Raw genomic sequence first — 8,101 nt, 5'->3', positions numbered from 1 at the left:
TATAATGATTACAAATATTTTTCATTGCTACTTCTGCCTTACATATGACTACACAAAATAACTCGTGGCTATCTATTTATTATTCCTTGAGATAAAACGCAAAAAGAATAAACTCAATTAGCGATCTATAGAAATGTTATGAGCAAAATAGACAACAAAGGTCAAAGTGTGAAAAACCCACATTTTAGTTGTGTTGGGTGCCCAATTCTTGTGTCGGGCATTAATGAAACGGAGACCAACCCCTTCAAAAGCGTTGGGCAGAACCAACACAGAGACCATGGTTCTCTCCAAAGAAAAAAAATCACATATACGTCAAAGTGAGGCTATAATAGTGAGCGATAGGGTGTCTATAGCAACTATTGTGACGTCTGCATCTAAACCAACTTAAAGAGTTGAGTTTTGGGGAGTTCATGAGGCATGAACCTTCCAAGTACCATGGGAGTGGAAATTCAAATCAAGCTTAAAAGAGGTTGCGAGGGCTAAAGAATATCTTCAAGGTCGTATCTTGTCTTGAGGACAAGCGACTGACTTTTGCCACCTACCTACTTTCTGAAGAGGTTGACTTCTGTTGGATGGGAGCTCAACAATTGTTAGCAACAAAGGGAGATGTCGAGAACAGGGAATACTTCAAGCTATTGTTCTTAGAGAAGTATTTCCCAGATAGCACAAGGTATGCAGGGGAAGTTGAGTTCCTACGTTTAGAGCACAAAGACATGTAAGTGACAACTTATGCCTTAATGTTTGAATTCCTGGCAAGATTCTACATGTAGGTTGTTTCTAAGGCTTGGAAGTTTAGTAACTTGGAGGTATTGAGGCTTAAGCTAAAAAGGGCAATAGCCCCTATATCTATATGTGAGTCCTTGCCTTAGTGGAAAAAGAAAGATTGACAAAGAAGCTAGATGGACCATCTAGCAGAGTGGCTCGCCACCAAGAAGGGTATGCAAGGGGAAAAACTAAGGTGCATTAGGCCAAGCCTATGCTAGGCCTCAACATCAAACGTCTTGAACAACGTCTTCTCAACCAATGCACATGTGGCTAGGAGAAAGGGACTGTTTCACTTGTCACTAAGTAGTACATTTCTCTAGGGAGTGCTTGTTGAGAAAGAACCTAGTGATTGCCAATGGAGGGCAAAATATGGGAAGAAACGGTGGAGTATCCCAATAATTGGGTATGTGTTTTCAACGTTAGGAGCTGAAGTTCCAAGCATAGGTAATCTTGTCCAAGGTGTATGTTTCATAAAAGGCAGTAGTGTACGAGTTTTGTTTGATTTTAGAGCTACACATTCCTTAGTCTCTCATGCATGCATGGATAAGTTAGGTTTGCCAATGAGGGAGTTAGAAGTGGAGTAGGTACTTTCTACTCCAGCTTTAGGACAAGTGAGGACTGTTTTGGCATGTTTAGCATGCCCAATGGGGATCAAGGGACATAAATTCAAAGTCAATTAGATATGTCTTTCTTTGGAGGGTTTAGACAACATCTTGGAGATGGATTGGTTGTGCACCAATCATATTCTCATTTATTGTGGTAGTAAGGAAGTTGTGTTTCCAATGTTTGAAAAGTTAGAGTTTATGGTTGCTCGTCAAGTTGCTTGTCAAACAAGTTAAAAAGGGGGCACAAAGTTCTTCATGGTTCATACCCATACGGTGTAAGAAAGAGTTGGGTAAACCAAGAGGATTTTAATGGTGGAAGAATTCTTAGATATGTTTCCGAAAAAGTTCCTGAAAGGTTAGAGTTTGTGGTTGCTCGTCAAGTTCAACGAGAGTTAAAACATGGCACAAAGTGATTCGTGGTTTTGACAATATGGTGGGAGAATGAGCTGGGCTGACCATGAGGATTCCAATGGTGGAAGAATTCTTGGATGTGTTTCCAAAGAAGTGCACGAGTTACCACGATAGACAAATTTGGAGTTCGCAATTGACTTGGTGCCTATAGTGGGACTAATGTTAATAACACCTTACAAGATAGCTCCTAGTGAGTTAGTGAAACTAAAGAGGCATAATGAGGAGTTGTTAGATAAACAATTTATCAATCTGTGGGCCTTGGGGAGCACTAGTGTTACTAGTTAAGAAGAAAGGTGGTGGATTGAGTGGATGATTTGATGGATCAACTTCATGGTGCTATTGTGTTCTAAAAGATAGATTTGAGGTTTGGATACCATCAAATTTTGGTGAAGGAAGAAGATATGTGCAAAATAAGTTTCAGATCCTGGTATGGGCATTACGATTATATGGTGATGCCATTTGGAGTAACCAATGTCCTTTTCATATTCATGGATTACATAAATAGGATCTTTTACCCTTTCTAGGATAAGTTGGTGGTGGTTTTCATAGATGATATCCTCGTCTATTCAAATTCTCATAACGAAGAAGGAAAGCACTTGAGAACAATGTTGAGAGTTCTACGAGAGAAGAAAGTGTATGCTAAGATGTCCAAGTGTCAGTTATGGTTGGAAGAAGTACAATTCCTTAGACATGTGATCTTAGCTCAAGGCGTAGTGGTGGATCCTACTAGGATGAAGGTTGTTCTGAATTGGGAGAGTCCCGAAATAGTGACTAAGTCAGGAGTTTTATGGGTTTATCAGGATACTACATGAATTTTTTAGAAGGGTTCTCCAAGTTGATGACACCCTTAACTTAGTTAACCCACAAGGACCAACCTTTCATATGGAGAGAGAGGTGTGAGACTTGCTTTCAAGAGTTGAAGAGAAGGTTAACGAGTACTCTAGTGTTAAAAACCCTAGATTTTGGGAAACCTTTCAAAGACTTTTTGTGATGCATCTCATCAAGGTTTAGGTCACGTGCTCATGCAGGAAAGGAAAGTTGTGACGTATGCTTCAAGATAATTGAAAGTGCATGAGAAGAACTACCTGAAACATGACCTAAAGTTGGCAATAATGATCTTTGCTCTTAAGATGTGGAGGCACTACTTATATGGATCCAAGTTCCAAGTGTATAGTGAATACAAGAGCCTTGAGTATCTATTTATTTGGCCAAAAGGAGCTTAATATGACTTGCCAATAGGCCACGATAGAAAACTAAAGACTTGGAGGGTTGTTGAAACCATTAGATATTCCAGTGTGAAAATGGGATAACATGACAATGGATTTTGTCACTCTTATACCAAGAACCAAAAGAGAGTAGATGTTATATGCATAGTGGTTGATAGCATGGCCAAGTGCACACGTTTTAGCCCCATATATTGAATTATGTATTTGGAGATGTTAACAAAATTGTACATTAAGGAGGTTGTAAAGCTACACGAAGTTTCAAGTAGCATAATATCAAATAGAGATCTAGGATTTAACTCAAGGTTTTGGAAGACATTACAAAAATCTTTGGGAAGTAAGCTTAGGATGAGTTCTACCTATGATCTTCAAACTGATGGATAATAAAAAAAGACCACATAGTTTTTGGAAGATCTGTTAAAGGTGTGTATGCTAGTATATAAGGAGAGTTGGGATGAGCTATTGCCTTTGGTGGAGTTCACCTACAACAATAGACATCATTCTAGGAATGAGATGGTACTATACGAGGCTTTGTATGGGAGAAAGTGGCAAACACTCAACAACACTACGTTGCATGTTGTCACCTCTTTCTTAACTCCATTAAATAATTATTGTAGTGACCAATTTTAATCAAACCTCGGGCGCTTCTCCTCAAGTGCTTTTGTACTGAGTCATGGCTATTGTACTCTTAATGTGGTGTAAGAGGGCTTAAACATATTTAAACAAGTTGAAGGTTTGAATGTTACATTTGAAAAACCTTTAGAAACTACAAATACAAGTAAGAAGGCTCGAGGAAACAATGTTGAGGTTGTTGGAGTAGATCCATGGAAAAAGAGAAGTATATTTTTTGACCTTCCTTATTGGGTGACCAATTTGTTGCATCATTGTCTAGATGTGACGCATATTGAGAAGAACATTTATGACAATGTTTTGTACACTATACTTAATGATCCTAAGAAATCAAATGATGATCTTAAAGCTCGAAACGTTCTTAAAGAAATGGGTATAAGGAAGGAACTTTGGCCAAATGATAAAGGAATATTTTGGTCGTCTTTGTTTTCATTATCAAAAGCAAAGAAAAAACATTTTTGCAAACCTTGAAAAATGTTAAAATGCTAGATGGATACTCAAGTAACATTTAAAAGTGTATTGACTTGAAAAATGGAAAGATTTTTTGTCTCAATAGTCATGATTGACATATTCTTATGGAACAATTACTACCTATTGTCGTACGTAATGTTTTACTAAACAATGTGATTGCAATGATAGTAGAGCTGTGTTCCTTTTTTCAAAAATTATGTGGCAAAAGCTTAAGTCAATTAGATCTTCATAAGATAGAGTCACGCATGATTCAAACTCTGCCATTTGGAAATTTTATTCCCTCCTACATTTTTTACAATCATGGTTCATTTAACTTATCACCTAAGTGGTGAGGCAAAACTTGGAGGTTCAGTACATTACTGTTGGATGTATCTCATTGAAAGGTAACTATATCTGACACACCTTTATATTTTATTTCAAAGTCTAAAGTTTCATTGTCCTAACATAAAATTTTATAGGTATTTGGGACACTTGAAATCCTATGTTCGAAACAAGGCACAACCCAAAGGTTCTATTGCTGAAGGATACCTTGTTGAAGAGGTTCTAACTTTTTGCTCTCAATATATGGAAGGGATGAAGACAAGAGGTAGTAAACCTTCCCGTGTGGATGATTATTCTAATACAAATTCTTGTCATTTGAGTACCCTATTTCCATCAATATGTAGAATAGTAAGTGCCTTTTCAACTTTTGAGTTGTCAACCATTAAGAAGACTCAAGCACATTGATATGTGGTATTTAATTGTCCTGAAGTTAAGCCTTATATTCTGTGAGTATTAGCATAAACCACAAATCTAATTATTCAAATAATGTTTTTTATGGTATTATTAGTAATACATTCACATATAATGTTAGGGAATTTAAAGATCATTTCCGAAGGCGGTCTAGAGGACGAAGAATTTCAAATACAAAGATAGAAAAGATGGTGAATAAGGATTTCATAAATTGGTTTCCTCAAAGGGTATGTAAAATATTATTTTGAAAATTTAAATTGAAGTTTTGAAAAATATGTTGACATATTTGTTCGTTATTTTCTTGAGATTCAAAACCTGGACATTTCAACTTTAGTGTCAAATGGTCTCAAGTATCTAGCTCAAGGTCCAACACCACATGCTAGAAGATTTATTACCTTTAATGTAAATGAATTCAAATTTAGAACTAAAAGTCAAGAACATGGGATGAAAACCCAAAAAAATGAAGTTTTCTTAACTTCTTCAACGTCATGTGTTACAAATAGTGCAAATGATAACATCAAACAAGCAAATTTGGCTTATTATGAAAAGTTATAAGATATAATTGAGCTCAATTACTATGGTCATTTTAAAGTGATTTTGTTCAAATGGGCTGACACCACAAAAGATAAGGGGTTTAAAAAAGATTCATGGGGTTTCAATTGTATTGATTTTTCACGATTGATTCACACTGGAGTGAGGAACATGATCTTTATATTGAAGCTTCACAAGTTGAAATGCTATATTACATCAATGATGAGGTCAATAAGGATTGAAAAATCGTTGTCAATTTGAAACCAAAAGACTTTTATGATATGGGAGAAGGAGATATTAATGTTTTTAAAGTTGAATCGTGCCTTCAACAAGACTTAAATCAATTTTTCAATGTCTTAGAACAATTAGCACTATTTAGGGATGATAAAGATGACGACTTACTAAGTGAGAACAACATTAACAATGAACTCATTGAAAATGACTCAATGCAGAGTAATAATTGTTGGATTAGACCTAACATTATCATTTCCATTCAACTCTACACTTATTGTCTCATATCTCCCCTTTCGTATGTAAGTTCCCAACTATTTACCAATTTCAGCCATGTTTAAATTCCCAACTATCTTCATGCTCATAATTTTTGGTTGTGTGTTATTTTGAAGGAGTTGAACTATGTGTACTACTGTTTACTTCATGTAAAGAACCAACACTCCTAAAGTCTTATATTATTTCTTGAGTACTAGTATGAATTTATTTCATCTTTAAAAGGCTATATTGTGCACAAAACACACAATTGATCTGCTGTTTTTTTTTTAGAGTGACACTTGTTTGTTAGATATAATTGAAACATAGATCATCTAGAGTTTATGTTATTTCTGATCATTGTTGAACCACTGATACAACATTAAGTTGCTGCAACTATTGATACAAAACTACGTTAATTAGTTTAGGACCTCACTTGCTTTATAGAAGAATTTATCGTTCAATCTTATCAAGTTATTTGGTATTTAGTGGACCCAAGTCTTACCTTAGAAGGTTTCTACACTACCGAAGGTAAATGCATTGGTCAAAGTAATTGACTCTTACTATTGTGATATGCAAACTAATTAGGAACAAATATAAAAAAGTATATGATGACTAAATGTTCACAAGAAATTTTATTCGAATCTTAGCACAAAAGAAAGAAACATTAAATATGAGAAAGTTACTATTCTTTTATCATGAATCAATTCATTAAACATCTTCTAAATACTATTATGTTAAATTCACCTTTGGTTCCTTTAAAGTGATTCAAATCTTGCTTTTAACTTTAAGTATTTAGTGTAGTTACTCTACTGCAAATGAAAAATAATAAGAATTAGATCTCTAAGGTTTCAAACTCTTCTCAACTTGTTCAGTCTTTTTTTGGTTCAACTTCTTTTAATGGTATTTATGTGCAATTTATAGAGATTAGGATCATCGCTGAGCCACCACTTCCTTCAATGTTTTTGGAGTTTAATATTTCATTTTTATGTGCAGATATGCCTAAACCAAAAAGAATTAAGAACTTGGTTAAGTCAGTTTCAAGAACTCCTGGAATTCAACACAATACATCTACTTTTGATAATTATGTTGGAAACTACTTCCAAGCTACCCATGAACAACGAATAACTGAACCTACACAACCAAAAACTCAACCTCGACAACTAAAACCTAACCTGGGTAGCCTAAAACCTAGCCTACACAACCTAAACAGCCTACACCTCAACCTGCACAACCTAGACAGCCTAAACCTCAACCTGCACAACCCAAAACTCAACCTATACAACCTGGACAACCCAAAACTCAACCTACACAAATTGCATAACTAAGAATTGAACCTACTTAACCAACTTTTGAACTTGCATAACCAAGAATTGAGCTTGCACAACCAACATCTGAAAATGCACAGTGAATCTCTACCATGATGTACAACCAACATCTGAACAAATAGTTTCTGAATCTACTCAACCCACTTTTCAATCTGAACCTAAAAGAGTGGAACCAAAAAAGGGAGGACAATCAAACCACTATTGGGTTGTTGATTCTATAGGTAAAGAATAAGTAATTTTAATTTTTGTGGTTTTCTTTTAATTTATTAAGTTTTAATTAATGTATTTAAATTTTATAGATGAGAATGGAGTTACTCAAAAACTCAATGTCAAGGTAAAGGATGTTCATAACTTGGCTAATGGATTACGTGTGGTGGTCAACTATGATGACAAACATCAACCAATGGGAGAAGCATCTGTTTTACTTGTAGGACATTGTGGCTAGCTAGCAATGAATCATAACTTATTCGTTATAAGTTTTGAAAGATGGTCAAATATGACAAGGATCATGTGTGGGAGAGTACACTAAAGGTAATTTAACCAACATGTTGACTTCTCCAATATTTCTTCTTTTATAGAAGATATGGACTAACTTTTGTATTATTTGAAGCCTCAATTTTGTTCAAGGTAAATGAAGACTTGGCTAAAAGAGATATGATGTTTAGAAATGGAAAACTATGGAGGGAGAATAGATGAAAGCTCTAGAATAAGTTTTATGACCCACTTGACAGTAAAAGTGACCTCATCAAGAATGTAAAAAGTAGTGTACAAATTTTTAAAGGTGTAAAAATCTTCTTCAAGAAGCTATGTTAAAAAATATGTTTATTCTCAAAAGTTTTTAATTAGTTAAAGTGATTTTTTTATAATAGTGTAGTTTTGACTATTCACACTCCTAGGTTCTTATTTTTGTAATATGAGTCTA

The 8,101-nt window shown here is 34.9% G+C and overlaps 1 pseudogene; it reads left to right on the top strand.

The window, feature by feature from the left end:
* Nucleotides 1–572: 572 nt before the first annotated feature.
* Nucleotides 573–7,624, top strand: LOC146886326 (uncharacterized; annotated as a pseudogene).
* The last annotated feature ends 477 nt before the right edge of the window (nt 7,625–8,101 follow it).

The sequence above is a fragment of the Vigna unguiculata genome, chromosome 5 (genome assembly GCF_037176805.1).
Source record: "Vigna unguiculata cultivar grain cowpea cultivar isolate G323 ecotype 2 chromosome 5, ASM3717680v1, whole genome shotgun sequence".
Classification (NCBI taxonomy): Eukaryota; Viridiplantae; Streptophyta; class Magnoliopsida; order Fabales; family Fabaceae; genus Vigna; species Vigna unguiculata.
The sequence above is the reverse complement of the archived record's forward strand: the minus strand, read 5'-3'. Positions and strand labels throughout refer to the sequence as shown.